The sequence below is a fragment of the Rutidosis leptorrhynchoides genome, chromosome 9 (assembly GCF_046630445.1).
Source record: "Rutidosis leptorrhynchoides isolate AG116_Rl617_1_P2 chromosome 9, CSIRO_AGI_Rlap_v1, whole genome shotgun sequence".
NCBI classification, from domain to species: domain Eukaryota; kingdom Viridiplantae; phylum Streptophyta; class Magnoliopsida; order Asterales; family Asteraceae; genus Rutidosis; species Rutidosis leptorrhynchoides.
In genome coordinates this window covers 313,595,991-313,613,822 of record NC_092341.1, presented here as the reverse complement: position 1 = coordinate 313,613,822, position 17,832 = coordinate 313,595,991, and positions in this window count along the sequence as shown.

Here is a 17,832-nt window from a genome sequence, read left to right as displayed (position 1 = left end):
AAACCTTAACTTATCCATGTATTTCTCAATTACCTCATCAATTGACATCTGAGGTGTCATCCGCATCTCCAAAAACTCCATTTTGATTCTATTCATGTCAAACACATTGCAGTACTGCTCACATACTTTACCGTAAAACTGCTCCCAAGTGATCATTCAAACTTGTTCTGGAGGAACACTTGCTATTACTGAATCTCACCACACAATAGCTCTGTCTTTCAATAACCTACTCGCATAAGTTACTTTTAATTCTGGCACACACTGACATGCCTCGAATTCCTTTTCAACTTCCCTTAACCAGTTGAGAGTTGTGGTTGGGTCAGAACTTCCTGAGTAGGGAGAAGGTCCACAATCCCTGAATTATTTAAAGGTGCATCTTTTTGGTGGTTGGTATTGTTGTTGGAATTGTTGTTGCGGAAATGGTTGTTGGTATATGGGTGGTTGAACTTGGTTCATCATCAAGGGATTTTGATATTGGTAGTTAAACTGTGGTGGCATAACATGTTGAGGGAATTGGTTCTGTAATGGGTATTAGTACTGGTTCTGGTGTATTTGCGGTATAGTTTGTGATTGAGCAGTGGCAAAATCTGGTGGTGTATCCTCATTACCCGACTGTCTAGCTAACTCAAGCTCAGTAATATTTTCCTGAGCTTCCTTAAGCTTACTTTCAAGCTCATGCACATAATCAGCCTCGTAAATCTCTGCCTCATCCTCCACATCTGGAGCACTGAACGTTCTGGGGTGGATTGGGTTTGTAGCATCCTTATCCCTGTCATCTGCCATCTGTGCTACAAAACACTCGCACAAAAGCTTAGTGAATAACTGTTAGTTTACTAAACACTAACATGCACAACATCCTGCATTCACTTAGCCCCACCCCACGGACATGTTTGATTAACTCAGAGTTTAGGAACAAATACGCGCACGTACTTGCTGCTAAACCACGCTCTGATACCAAGTTGTAACACCCTGATTTTTTTTATTCACAGCGGAAGTACATATAGTTACTAAAATAATCCTGGTTAATACTTACAAACCATAGTTAACAAATCAACTTAGTTAATGTTATTACAATATTCCAAAACATCGGTGTTACGTGAAAACATCATTAACATAGAAAATATCAGAGTTAATCACATAGTCAAACATGTCTTCAAACCCGTCCGCAACACCCATCCTAAACAGCAGTACCTAAACCTGCAAGGGTGGAAATGTGGGGGAATTAGCACAACTGCTAAGTGAATGGATACTATCTAACAGACCAAGCATAAGCAACTAAACATGCAAAGGCCACAGATATACTAACGTCCTGAACTAGCATACAACAACTGACAATATGAGGATCGGCGGCTTGTACGAGCACACGACTTAGTTGATCAAGCTACAGTCTACCGATAGTCCGCTTTACTGATTCCACTGCATAATCGTCCAGACGCAACACATGTGTCCTTCTATGCTATACTGAACAATCAGTAACACCATGACCCGACCAGGCTACCATAGTCGACCTCACATCAACCCTACCTTGCCGCCTCGGTGGGTTCCCAACCTTGCCGCCTCGGTTGGTGTCCGACTAACAATGCGCACATAAGATCACAGATAAACAGTCATGCAATTGTCCTAACTAGAATGGCAATATCTAACTACGCATGGTAATCATACTGAAGATAAACATAAGAGTAAAGTGTCTGAACAAGTAGCATGTCAGCTACTTAATACTCTATCCGAAGATAGACCCACTCACCGAATACCAGCAATAAGCTCAGATAAACTATCACTGAGCGGCTTCCTTATCCTTATCACCTGAACATAAGGCAAATCAAGTTAGTTTCTGTCTATTAACACAAAACAGCACAGTACAGAAAATCAGTCACAAAAAGGCGCCGCTAAAAGTCCACCTAACACTTATGCATTTTCAGAATTTACATCCTGATAATCATAAGTCACGCGGACAGCATAACGGCTAGGAAACAGCTAAATTAAACAACAACTACTGATCTGGCCTGCATCCGTACGGTTGCAAGTCCATCCGTACGGTTCCATCATGCATCCGTACGGTTGCACATTTCCTGCCCGGTTGCACCAACACCACTACATCCGTACGGTTGCACAACCCGTACGGTTGCACCATGTACCCGTGCGGTTGCAAGCTGCAACCGTACGGTTGTGTTCATCGTGCAGCAGTAGCAGAAAACTGACGGGTTTCGACTTAAAATCACCAATTGGTGCTCTAGAGCTCGTTTCTTACCTCTAAACTGACCAAATCATATACACTTAACATCAATAAGCATAAACTCACAAGATTTTGACACAAACAACATCAAAATCAACCATTTTGACTCAAAATTGCTCTTTTGACAAAGTTAACACAAAATCATCATTTTCTTAAAGATTAGAGCTTGAAACTCTTTGATTCTTACCTCAATAGACTCTGTAAATTGTAAAGAACAAGATGATATGAAATGATTTGAGCTCTAGAACACAAATTAGAAATCTAGGGTTTCAAGTGGTAAGAAATTTAGGTACGGGATGTTTTTAAAAGGTTCAAGAAAAAATGAGAAAAAGAGCTGGTCACAAGCTTATATATGTGGGTTAAATGACATACCCCATCACACACGGGTATTTACCAGTTATCTAATATCTTTCGTACTTAATTTGACTGCCCTAACGGAGTTCAAATTAAATAAACGAACATGTTCTGTGACCCTTGTCACAAATTGGTCTTAACCAAATAATAAAATAACACCAAACATTTAATAAAAATAAAAGCATAATTAACCACACAATTATGCCTAAGGGCAAAAAGATCATCTTACATCTAGGCCCGATCTGAGGATGTTACACTTTACGATATGCTGACGTTATAATTCGTTCATTTCATTTTTAATATAAACCGGGACCATATATACTCTTCATGCAATTTTATGTTTTTTCTGCCATTCGTTTCGAGTGGAAATCCACTTCATTTATTTTACGGTATAAAATAATTCTCGAAATCTCACTTCATATTCTTATGATTGCCTATTGATATAATGATATTGTATTGTGTAGTTATATACTCCATATCTTTTATTGACAAAAAATATATATAAAATAAAAAATTGAGAAAAATAAAGAGTTTAGTTAGTGATTTAAGAGAAATATTCATTTGCAACCTTAATTTTGCTTGAAGACTAGAGGTTAAATCTCAGTCCTTGGATCAATATAATCAATGACTACGATTAAAAACGTGGGACAATTGCATGTGATTCGCTATGTGATTGTCATGACAATCACATGTAATTGTAAAGATTAAGATCTCATGCAAAATTAAGGATTTAAATAAATATTACCAGTGATCTTAATATTACAAGCAATAGACAAAAAGAATTAATAAGACAAAGATTAGAAATAATCTGTACAGATTATTTAAGTTCATGCAAATTTTTTTTTTTAATCGTATGTTTCATTGATCATTAATCATTGATGAACCCCTTAATATTGTTACACAGTGAGGCAAACTTCCATTAAATACGACTTTCTAATAAAATTGTTGATCTTTCCAAAAAAAAAAATACGACTTTCTAATAGAAATGAAGAGCTATTACAAGGGCTTATAAAACAATTATTCCAGCTTAATACAAACTTCTCACTAAACTTAAGCATGTTACTTGGTGAATTGATGATCAATATTCCACCAAAATTCTATACTCCATTATATTTGCATTATTATAATATTGTATTGAATTGAATAACCTTTTAAAACAACTTTAGTGTAGTATGATTTAATTTTGATGTTATACAAATCACTATATTAAATGCCTACGTATTGCGGAAAATTGTTTTACTCTATACATTAAAGTAATTTATAATTAAATACACACATCAATAATTGATCCCAACCTATATACTTTATCCGTATACACATTTTGGTTTCGAATTTTTTTTTTAACTTGACTTTAAGTTTTTTTTTTTTTTTTTTTTTCCTCATGATATATAACATTTGATGAAATTTATATGAATAAGTTAAGTTATAAATGTGTTTTCATTGGTATAACTTTATAATCATATTAAATAATAACAAAAATAAAAAATAAAGTCAAATTAATTTTATTCAAAAGTCAGATGATACAATTTCATAGTTATTATGAGACAAAGCACATATATACTTCTAAAATGTTTTTGGAAATAGAAAGTTAAAAAATCAATTAAAAAAAAAATCACATTTAAAAATGTATAATAAAAGAAAAAAGAAAAAGTGCCTTTACTTAGACCATACACTACGCATCCGTTCTCGTTCAATTCGTTGCCGTAAATCGACCACAACGGGCTCTGTGCAGCCGTGCGTGTTTTTTTTTTTTTTATGAATTAGCCTTCCAAAAAAAAAAAATTCTCTATATACATATTAAAATATAAACACTCCACATTTCTCTATAAAAATATCACACTTTAAAAACACCATGAGTTCAAACAAGTTTTCGGTTGATGTTCATTACGGGGGTCGAGCTGAGTATGACTGGAAGTCATACATTGGTGGGGGGAAAAATCTTTTGAGGATGTCGATGTTTCCAACTTTGATTGGTCAAAGTTGAAAAAATTCCTCGAAAAAGAAGCACCTTACGTTTTTACGCAAATTGTGTATTTCGACAAAGAGAAGCAAGTGTTGATGTTTCTGTTTACGGATGAGCAATGGGATACACAAAAAGAGTGAGCCAAGACACGACATTGTCGAATTGAGTTGTATATCTCGTAAACATGGATCAATCAACTTATAATCAGGCGCACTCCGACTCGAGTAGTCTTGAGTCAGGTTACAGGGGTCAGGACAACACTGTTTAGGACTTTTAATTATGTATTTTTTTTATTTTTAGGACGTTTTAACGTATCTTAGGATTTAAATTATGTATTTTTTTTTCCTTTTTAGGATTTAAATTATGTATTTTTATTTACCTTTTTAGGATTTAAATTATGTATTTTCTTCTTGTTTTTAAGGATTGTATTTTTCTTTTTTAAGGATTTTAATAATTTCGTTTTTTTAAATATTTTAATCATATAAACTTAAATAAAAAGTATAGACTTTTTTCCTCCATTGGTCCATGTACAGTAAAACCTCTATAATTTAATACTCGATAAATTAATAACCCCGATAAAATTAATAATTTGTCCGATCCTAACTTGGGACCAGTATAAAATTGGACCCCAATCGATAAAATAATAAGATAATAAATTTTTTGAAATTCCAATGTAAATATAGTGGTCCCAGCGAAACTATAAATTAATAATTACTAAAATATTTCAAAATTTTAGAATATCTAGTAATAAATTAATCCAAATTAATAATTACTGAAATATTTCAAAATTTTAGGATATCTAGTAATAAATTAATCTATAGTGATCGATTTAGATGTGATTTTAAAATTTATCATTAGACATTTTATGGTGATCAATCTAAATTTATGTACATTGAACTTGACAAGTTATTTTACGTGTGAGTGTACGTACATGAGAATTTTGAAGGTCCTTGTTTATGCTTTATTCAAATAGGTAAAGTGAACGGACAAAGAAATTTCGAATGTCGATGCATTATATTGAGAGTTGCTCACAAAGACCAATCTTTTAAATTAATAATTTATTAATATTATCGATATAATAATATCTTGCTAAATTAATAAAATATCTCGGTCCCAACATTATTAATTTATAGAAGTTTTACTGTATTATACTCTATTTTACTAACAGCGTCCTTGGTTATTAATTTGGCATTTAAAATCTTTTGATTTTCAAAAATCTTTTGATTCTAAATGTCAAATTAATAACTAAGGGACGCTGTTAACAAAATGTGGTATAATACAGGGACCAACGAAGCAGAAAAGTCAAAAATATATGCCACATCATCATCCCACAATAGCACAACAATATAATTACCACATCCCCCAATTCATCCCACAACAATGTCACGTTAGCAAAACTCACCCTGACAACACAACACCACCACAACATTATACTCACCCACAGTGAGAGTGGTCTTTAAGGCAAAACTACGTAGTACAGAGTAACTCTGCTGTAAACTGCCATACGACACTTCATGAAACTCCAAACGACCGGCAACAATTAGTATATTGTGTTACATATAACCACACTAGCCTTTAAGAGCCCGTGCGTTGCACGGATACTCTTAAACAAACAATATGGAAACGTATATTTTATATCAATTAACGGTGTGATAAATAGAGTATGAAAACTATTCTTGTAGATGAAATAAACATAATATGGTTAAATTATTTGCTTTACACAGATCACATTGACCAAGGCTACTAATTTCGTCATTAGCACCAAAATCAGGTTACTTGAATTATATAACCACAACAAACTAATGAAATTAGAAAAACAATTATGAACGACATGATGCTGATGAACAAAACCTTAGTAAACCAATTCACCCATCCGAAAAATAAAGCCATTTATAGTTAACTGGGTCGAAAATGATAACTTGGATTTTTTAGCATAATCAAACATATACCTCCAACTATAGCACAAATATTGGTCAAGAAGTGTAAGAGGTACGTGTTTCCATGTAAGTCACATGCAGAAAACACAAACATAACAGTACAATGAAAATAAAGCAACTAATCTAAGAAACATGTTCAATCCCCATTTCGCCAGTCCATTTTTCTTCTTTTTCATTTTTTTTTTCCAGGATATAAAATGAAACACACAAACTGAAATTATAAGGACTGATATAATCCGTCCATTTTTAACTAAACATAATAACAAAATTTCTTGTGGGACAACTATTTATACCAAAATAAAACAGACCATAATTGCAGATAAGTCATAGAAAAATAAGACTCCGGGAAGTGACTGTTGACCAACATCTGGATTTGTATAATGTTCTGTTACAGAGAACTGGAGAATAAAAATTTAATGTTTTTTAGAACACCAAAAGTTAATCATATCATAATACATTTTCTCTTTGGATTTAAGAAGCACCTGATTTGACCAAACATTGATTTTTTGATTGGTGAGAAAACATAAAAAAATAACAATCATGAATTAACAGTTTGAGTTACCTTCAGATAATCGTCTTCATATCAGTTTTCATCAACCCGTCCTTGATCCGCAATCATTATGCCATCATCGTTTAGCATATAGAATGAACCAGAATGGTAATCACACTTCTCTGTGTTTACGAAATCCAAACCCTTGATATAAAGAACGTGTGTAAGCGCCCGTAAAACTTGATTACCGAAAGGTATTTTACTTGCGATAGTATTTTACCTGCGAAATCCAAAACCCTGATCAGACGAGTTTGTCTTCCAGCTTTCGAAGTCTCTTGCAATTGTATTTTACCTACTCATCACCCATAACTGGATGATAATCTGCATTTCTTTAAGAACTTCCTTTTTCAAATCCCGCCTCTTTCGTTGGGAGAACTGCGGACAAATTTGTTACGGCGTTGTAGATTAACCAAAGAAGAACTTATCTAATCACAAGGAAGGCATAGTTTAGTTTGTCGGTTCGCTAGATGATGCAATTGGTAATCCCAAAAGGAGCAGGTCCTTGTACGTTTCACCATAAAAGAACATTATGCCAAAGGGTTTTTTCATTAATCAAATTAGAAAGATACTTAACATTGAACTTTCCATTTGGCCTTAAGGCCCAATTCCACCAACCTCAGCAGAGTTAAGATTTAGAGCAGCAGCAAGAAGATCATAAGGTTGGACTAATTCACTTTGTGATCAACCTATGATCGCATTATTCCATTCCTAATGTCCGATCAGACCTGTATCACTCGAGATGGTTCTAACCGCCACTATCACATATTGATTTTTGTCAAGAGCAAACAATTTTGGAAAAAGTGCTCTTAGGTTCGTAGACAAATTCGGAAGCCACGTAACTAAAAACAAAAACATACAGATTGTACGGTATTTTTATAAAAAATTAGATCAAAAGACACCAAAAGTGAACTTTTAGTGTATCAGAATGAAGACTCTTTCATTAGCGATGTGTTCAAGCAAGTAAATAATCAACTAACTGCTCACATATCTTTGCAAGGCTTATCTATTGGGATTGAATATAAATCGAAAAATATCATAAGGATTAGTATGGTCAGGTTTGATACGGTGAATAAATGGGTCAGGTTTGATCCTGACCCATTTGACCGGATTCAAGATGACCCGTTACCAATCAAACCTATTTTGCCATCTATAGCCCAAATGATCTATTAACTTTTTAAGCCACATCAAATCTGATAATATCATTTGCTGCAACTACCTGGTACCAAGAAGCAACTTTTTAAGCCCATATGATCCGTTATTTTTTATACCAAAACCAATAATTAAATTAACAAACCTGAAGTATTGACAACTTGTTCATCATCTTATTTGTAACACGGGAAGTAATTTGAACGAAATAACCACATCAACAATAAGATGGGTGTCATCCTTATCGGACTTTTCGAGTCTGAAAAATACTTAAAATCTAGCCAAACTGTGATGCATACTTATTAAGACTAAACCAAATAACACTTCCAAGCAAAAATGTCATTTACATTTACATAATGATTTAAATAAGCTATGTAACATCCAAACAACTGAAAAAGGTAACTAAGAATCTACAAAAGAGTTTACCTTTGCTTCAAAGTCACTATTAATAGGATGGTTAACGGCCTTGATGTCACGGTGAATGATCTTGGGATCGCCTACAAACATAGAAAAGGCATTGTAAGATTAAAGTTTCATTTTTCTTATTATGTCAATACGTTACATGATGAGCATTAATAAATATAAACTTTTAGTTCTCATGAAAATAAGAAGTCCTTTTGCTGATCCAATAGCAACACGCACACCATACTTTATTACGTGTAATTGACGAACTCGAGTGATTTGTACCTCAAATTCACCAAAATCATCAAATCATATTCCTATGACAAAACAACAGATATAGTTAGTCAACATATTATAAACTAAAAATTAGTAATCAACTGAACGTGGTTTGTCTTTCAAGATTTGGAACACAAAATCGCCGCCATTTATTATTTGACTGAAAAATGGCATTACCTTAATACAAACTCAAAATGAATGCCCAAGCATGTGACAATAACTCATATAACTCAATCATGTATCAAGGAACAATACTAATAGTAACTGCATAAAAAATATGTGAGGATGAGTCAACCCGCAAAATTGATGTTTGTCAGTATAAAAATAAGAAAAACAATTAATGTGTTACATATGACATGCGGATAGCAGATATGCCAAAATTGGCCCATTGATAAGTAACAACCTGAAAAACATCAATTTCTACCCGTATCCAAAACTCATATGCGCTAGTATCTGCGACATAAAACACTCGTGTTTCAAGTAGATTATGTATATGTATGATACATAAGTTTCCATTTTATATAAGTAGAATATAGTAAAAAAAAAAATACTAACAGTAACAATTTATGTATAAAATGATAAAAACAATTCACGAATAACTTAAGAAATCATTCGACCACGCATATCTTTTGGGTACAGATAGAATCGCTAAGCTCAAAACATATTGTTGTTGTCATTAAACACCTTAGAAAACCAATATACAACACAACGATACTTGAATGATGCAGTAATTTACACGAGTGTAGACTTTATTCAACATCGCTTTTTCTACTTGTTAAAGAACAACTACAACAAAAAACATATCAAATACATAAATGACAAAAATACTAAAATAACAATCACTCATTTTGACACTAATAAACCCAAATGGGTCAAATGCCGAGATAACCATCAAAACAACCTCTGATTAACTATTACTTTTTGACACTACAACACTAAAACTTATTAACTTACATAATTCGATAGTCTACTGTTTATGCTCTTCTATTAATTTTGCAAAAAAATAAATAAAAGATAATCCATTATATATTTACATATCAACTGAAGTGAAATTGCAATCTGTTTCGCTTCTAGGAACTATATAATAGCAAACCGAAAACGTTTTTCGAGTTACGTGATGAAAGGCTTAAGAATTAACTAAAATGCTTAACCATTTTTGGACTATTGCGCTACTAAAGTGTCTTATAAATAAGATTAATAAATTGTCATTGATAACAGCGGGAGGATGACGATGACAACGAAACAGCAATTCAATTTATCAAAAGCAAAAAGCATGATTAAAAAACGACAAACAATGCTGTAACGCATAGACTTATGGAAATTAAATTGTAAACGTGATGTTAGATCATAAACAGAACCTCAAAATTTTCTGATATGAAAATAAAATGTACCTTTGTTACATGACGAAGTGTAACGTCTCTTGTAAAAAAGCTCTGTCAACGAAGCAAGTAACGAATTTGAAACTACATATGAATTAATACCTTTACAGAAATGATGATGAAAGTGCAAAGAAAAAATTTAAAACAATAACATCACAAAAATAGATAGATTCCAAAGATTAATAGAAACAATTAAGATAAGTAACTCTCAACAAATTACCTACATTTTCACGGCAATTCAAAGATTTGAAGGCCTAATTCAACAAAAAAATAATATAATTAAACCAAAAAATAATCTAAGTGAACGAACGGGGTTTATAGAAACAAATCAATAACTTACGTAGTCGGAGGCAGATACAAAAGCGCAGACTGTTAATGGAACCCTAATAATCGTTCATTATATCCGGAAAATCGTTAATAACCAGTGATGTTCAATTGAAACCCTAATCAAACGAAATCGCAAGCCGATCATCCGATCAAATTCAGTTTGAATTTGGAAGAAGATGAAGACGATTCAAAAGGTTCCAGCGAGTATATGTCTTCAAAATATAAAAAAGTAGTACCGTTATGTTTGTAAAGTTGCAGTGATTAATACTGCGATGGCGGCGATGTTTATTAAGGGCGCTGGAGGAAATAATCGCATGTGCAGATTATGGGTGGTTATAGTTTTGAAGAGAGATGAGTGATTCCTTTCTACGGTTTTTATTTTTTATTTTCAATGGATTATTTATGTTAATGGTGGTATAATCTGGTGTTTGATTGGGACACTTGTAAATTTTATATAATTAACATAATTAATTCGTAATTAACAGAAAAATACACATGGCAGTGTTTTGTCAGAGTCATTGTCAGAATGACACGTGGCCTTAAGATGCACGCTTTATGTGAGGAAATGATGATGCCAGAATAATTAACAATAGACAACATTAATACCATTTGTTATGCAACGTTTTAGAGGGAATGTGATATACGAGAAATGTGTTATGTACACAATTATTCCTCCACATTTGATAAGAGGAAAATGGTTTCTCCACGCAACTCTTGAGCCAAGAACCCCCACCATAGGCAAAACATACACACAAAGCTCTAACCATCCAATCAACTAAGTCTCCTTAATAACAATAGTTTAAGTTATTTACAAATTAATCAACAAATAGAGATCCCTTGTTCCGGTCACAATTGAAGTCGTCAATTTTTTATTCGTATACTTCAGAAAATTTGCTGGTAACTGATTTTGATTTTGAAGTTGATGAATTGTGAAGCGAGTTAAGGATGACAGTGAGTTAAATTTTGATGATGATGAATCTGGTTTGTTTTTATTTTGAATTATTCTTCAATGATCACCTTTAGAGTTACCATTAGAACGAAATTTATCTAAAGTACTCCGTCTTATGTAAAAAGTTAAAGTATGACTGACATAATTTTTAATAAATAAGAATCATAAGTAAATCACATTATACACAATTATACTAAATTTGCACTAAAATTACCATAAAATTGGTCGAAACCTCTTTAGGATTGAAGAAAGATAAATTTGCACATACTACCACTAAAAGTACAGCCTACTTTAATTTTTAATAATATCAAAAACAACTACTAGAGGTGATCCCTGAAAAAACCGGAGACCGACAAAACAAACAACAATTCTGTTTCCTATGAAGCTGTTTTCCAACACAATCCGAATGGAAAACATGACCACACCTGCTGAGCTGGCAAAGAACATCACCTTTCTTGTAATCGCCAGAACATATGAAACACATTCGATCAACGGATCTATCACGCATGTTTTGTAATTCTTCGAATTGAATTATCGGAAGATCGATAAGACAGACATCTTCCTCGTAGTAACGAGGATTAATACCACCGTATCCGAATAAATGGGAAATTGTATCTTTCAGAAGATTCAGTAAATCGGACTTAATTCGAATAATGGGGAAGACTAAACAGATGTAGAAAATCAAATTTAACAACATTTTTATTTTATTTTTGTAATTGAATTTGAAGTTTGAAGATGTTTTACTTTTGGTTTGTGGGATGGAAGTGTGAAAGAAAATATTAGGGGGATTTATAGGGTAAATCTTGATATAGGTTGGTGACGTGGCTGAACTTGATCCAGAAGCTTTGGACTTGTGTAAGTACTCCGTATATTTTTTTTCTAGTGTATATAGTAGTATTATCTATTATCTAGTCGAATCTATATTGTAGTATTATGTGTGATTAAATTAATTACTGTAAAATATAAATATGTATATGGTAGTAAGATTGGAGATGATGTAAAATAATACTACGTACGAAGAAAAAAAGAAGCTTATACATGTATAAATACCAATCATATCTTACATAGATATAAAATTGGAGTGATAATCAATATTTAATATATTTTTAGAAAGTAACAAATATATAAACAAAAACGAGTTTAATAAGTAATTACTATATGATAACTTCAATCAGATACTTTTAAAATTATTAGTGTTCAAAAACTTAATTTTAATCACGACGATTTTAGTACCACAAAATCTACAAAATAAAAAAAAATTCAAACAAAAAACTTAATAACTACCGTGAATACTTCAAATCTCCAACATACTAAGACTGCTAGCCACCCAAATCAATATCACATAATGAGCAAATACTCGATAAAAAGGTATCAAAATCTATGAAAAATCAAACACTATCATAATAATGACACTACAACAAACGTGCAAAAACCTTGAACAAAATAGTCAACCAATCAACTATGCATATAAGTTTATAACCTAACCGAATGATGATATATACTATAAAATGTAAAAATGCTAAAGAATAAGGAACATGGTTGTCGATCAAAAATCATCTACAGCCAAATAATAAGATACTTTTTTTTGCATTATTAGCGAAGTTATTTTAATTTTAATCTTAACTTAAATTGTATAATTGTTTTAGCTAGCTTAATTAATTTATTAATTAAAAATACAAAAATAAAATCTGACTAACACCTTATAACTGATCTTTTTTTTTTTAACAACAAATTCGGCATCGACTACTCTCATTTGTCATCCACACACGCGTTAGAAAGAAACTCCTCGCATCCATCGCGCAATGCGTACCCGGAATGATCTACTATTAATCTACTTCTCACTTTCTACTTTTCTCTCTATGTATTTTCTTATTCATGAGTCGGTCACAAGTAACACACAAATAACTTAGGCCGCCTCATCCAAAACTTTAAGCGTTATTTAACACAGTTTTATTTTATGGGATTCTTGAAAGGTGGTGCTAAAGAAGTACTGTAGTAACATAATGCTTGGGTGACTTGTTCAGTTTCATGTTACATTCAATTGTTGAAATGATATGGACCAGTGGACCACCTAAATATATGGAGTAATTAATTGATGCCTAAAATAGGTTTCGTTTTGATTTTGCATTGTGCAATATGATATATGGTCCCGAAGACAAATGAACAACCTCAAAATTTGTTACACGCGGATACTTGATAACAATATTGGAAGTTGATAGACTAGGATGTCTCTAAGAAATGTATGGACTATATTTAGTGTGACTGACAACTCAGGAATTGTTAGTAATAGTTGATTTCATTCGTTGATCTCGTTATACAAAACAGTCGTATATGTATACAGAGTTTCTAACTAACATCCCTATAAATCTGGACTCAATCACGTATGAAATCTAAGACTTGGTACACTTGCTATCTATAACATCACTTGCTATCTGTAACATAAAATATATCCCAAGTCTAATAATAAATAATAATATCGGCTAATACAGCCCCTCAATTTGAGCGGGAGAGCGAGCGAACGTTTAAACTGCTTCTGAATTCTTCGAACAACACACGAGGGAGGCCTATAGTGAATATGTCAGCAAGTTGAAAACGCGCTGGGACATGTAAGACCCGAATTTGGCCACGAGCTACGTGTTCACTAACAAAATGGATGTCCATCTCGATATGTTTTGTTCGTTGGTGTTGAACAGGGTTGCCAGATAAAAAAATGGCACTTACGTTATCACAAAAAACAATGGTAGCTTTCGAAATGGGATTGTGAAGCTCGAGCAACAGATTACGAAGCCAACATGATTCGGACACAACATTGGCAATACCCCGATATTCGGCTTCGGCACTGGACCCTGAAACTGTGGGTTGTCTTTTAGCGGACCATGAGACAAGGTTACCTCCTAAGAATACACAATAACCGGATGTAGAGCGACGTGTGTCGGGACACCCACCCCAATCTGCGTCAGTATATGAGACAAGTGATGAGATTGATCCCTTATGTAGGTGCAAACCGTAGGATAGAGTACCTCGAATATAACGAATGATGCGTCGTAAGGCCTGCATATGACAGAGTTTAGGATCATGCATATGTGAACATATTTGTTGAACCGCGTACGAGATGTCAGGACGAGTGAATGTCAAATAGTGTAGTGCCCCTGCTAGGCTTCGAAATTCTGTAGGATTAGAATATTGTGGACATGTATTGTTGCTCAATTTTCCATTTGTGTCTACTGGTATTTGACAATATTACTTTAACACCCCGTCAAAAACCATTAACGGCGATGTTAACTCTGGTCCCAGTGCTTGGCTTGACTTCTATGTAACAGCAAAGTTTTACAGCGGAAGCAAAAAGTATCTGAGAATAAACATGCTTAAAAAGTCAACACGAGGTTGAGTGAGTTCATAGGTTTGTCATAATTAATGATTTTGATGATAGTAATAAATCACAAGATTTCAGTTTCCATAAATATCCTTACACCGCAGTGTAATAAAAAGATTCTACAACCATGGGCACCTAGTAACAGCCTTAACGATAATAATATAATAATGAATACCCCTGATGTCTATAGAGCACCGAATCAAGTGCAATAAATAACCTCGAAGTACTAAACATCCGTTGACTGCTAGCGCGACTAGCCCGGATGGGGTTGTCAAACCCGATAGATATATCAATAGGATTCGCGCTTACGGTACAGATACCAATAGATTACGTTACCAAGCTAGGGGAATATTTATGATTCTAACCCACGTAGAATTAAGTTTAGTACTTGTATCTATTTTGTAAAACAGATATAAAACATTGCATGTATTCTCAGCCCAAAAATATATATAAAAAGGGAGCTATGAAAACTCACGATACGATAGTTTGTAGTAAATATGTGTATGACGGCACTGAACAAGTGCAGAGTTGTCCTCGGATTCACGAACCTATATCAAGTATATATATTAACACATATACTCGTAATCGAATAAGTTTATATATATTATTTCAATTGTTATATATTTCTGTATATATATACTTATATATATATATATATATATATATATATATATATATATATATATATATATATATATTCTATATATAAGTATTTATTTAATAAAATAATATTAATAATGATAATGAATAATGAGTTGTATTATTTTGTAATAACAATAATAATACTAGTAGTAAAATGATAATAATCATAATAAGGTTTAAAAATAACAATAATAATAATAATAATATAGTTTTGATGATGGCAAAAATGTTAATTTTTGTAAAAATGATAATAACGATAATAATTTTAATAATAACAATACTAGTAGTAAAAATACTATAGTTTTAATGATAGCAAAAATGATAATTTTGTAAAAATGATAATTATGATAATACTTTTTAATAATAATAATACTAATAAAGATAATCATATTAGTAATAATAATAATGATAATACTTTTCAATAATAACAATAGTAATAATCATACTAATAAAAATAGTGATAATATTAATAATAGTATTTATGATAATAATAATAATAATATTAATATTTAGAAAATGATACTAACACTAATATTTATGAAAATAATAATAAGTTGTTTTGTTTTCATAATAATAATAATAATAATACTAAAGTGGTAACTAATACTTATAATAGTAATAATAATAATATTAGTGGTAAAAATAATAATAATAATAATAATAATAATAATAATAATAATAATAATAATAATAATAATACTAGTAGTAATAATAATAAGAATAATAATAAAAATATTTGATAAGGAAACTACCTTAGGAGCTTTCCTTAAAAAAAATGCCACCGCCCGGTCTCGAACCCGCGACCTCTCGGTTAACACAAACATACCCAAACCATTCTTCCAAATCAGGTTTTCTGATTTAAAACATAACTTATACATTTTAAACCGTTCTTCTTTTTCTATTCCTTCTTCTCCCTCTTCGTGAGTTTAATTGCACAGACACCCGATTTAATAATAGCAATATTTATGAAATCGGTTTTTATGAATTATTAACAAACGAAAACACTTGTATCTGTTTAACAGAAAAGAAAAAAAAACAGATAGCAGTAGCTGCTGTTCTTCGAAGAAAAAAAAATATAAACTCAAAATTAAGTTTTGAATTCTAGTTCGTTTTAGATAAAGATTACAACACGAAAAAGGTTTTAAATCACTCCTATAAACTCTTTGAATCTTCAATTTCAACTTAAACACAAATACAAACTTGAATTTTTCGATGAACACTTAGTTGACTTTTTGAATTTTAAAGTTTGACACAAGAATTCGAACACGATAGGTAAAATTGAGACTCGAGATTTTCCATATAGTTTAAGTGATAGATTACTAACCAAACTGCATTTCCATATTTTTAAATTGAAAATTAAATCGATCAAATGCTAAAAAGCTAAGGTGACAGAGTACAAACGGGTTTAAAAAATAATATAAATAATAAATCTTGTTAAATTTGGTAATTGCTGAGAGGAAGTCGAATGAATTTGTTTAACAACTGAACAGATTGATTTATAATGGATTAAGAGTCGATAGGAAACAAGATTATAACCAGTAGAGGTATAAAAATATATATCACGATTGATGAAAATAATAACAAAAATCATCACGATTGAAAAAAATAATTAAAAAATAGATATGCAGATCACGATTTTAATATAAAAATATAAAAATATATAAAAGCAGATTTAATAAAAAATATATAAGATTGGTACATAGTTTTTGACTTTTTAATTTTATGTTTAATTGATATTATTATTAAATATATTAATAATAATAATACTAATAATAATGATAATAGAATTAATAATAATATTAATAATAATAATACTATTAATAATAATTATGTTACTAATATGTATCATTAATGATAATGATAATAGTAATTATTAATAATAATGTTAATAATATTAATGATAATAATAATATTAATGAAAATATTAATAAGTTGTTTTATAATGACTATATCAATAATTATAGAATTTTTAATAATTCTAGTAATAATAATATTGATATTAATAATAATGATATTTCATTATATTAATATTAATGATAAGTATTAATAGTAATACTAGTAATAATAATATTAGAAATGATAATAATGTTAGTAATGACAATAATAATAATAATCATAATATTACTAATATTGATAATGATAATGATTGTAAAAATAATTAATGATAATATTGTTTTAAAAAAATATTAATTATAATTCTAATACGTAATTATTTACAAATAATTGTTCGTGAATCATCGGAATTAGTCGAGGTTAAGTGAAATCGTGTAAAGAATTTGTTTAAATTCTGTCGAAAATTTT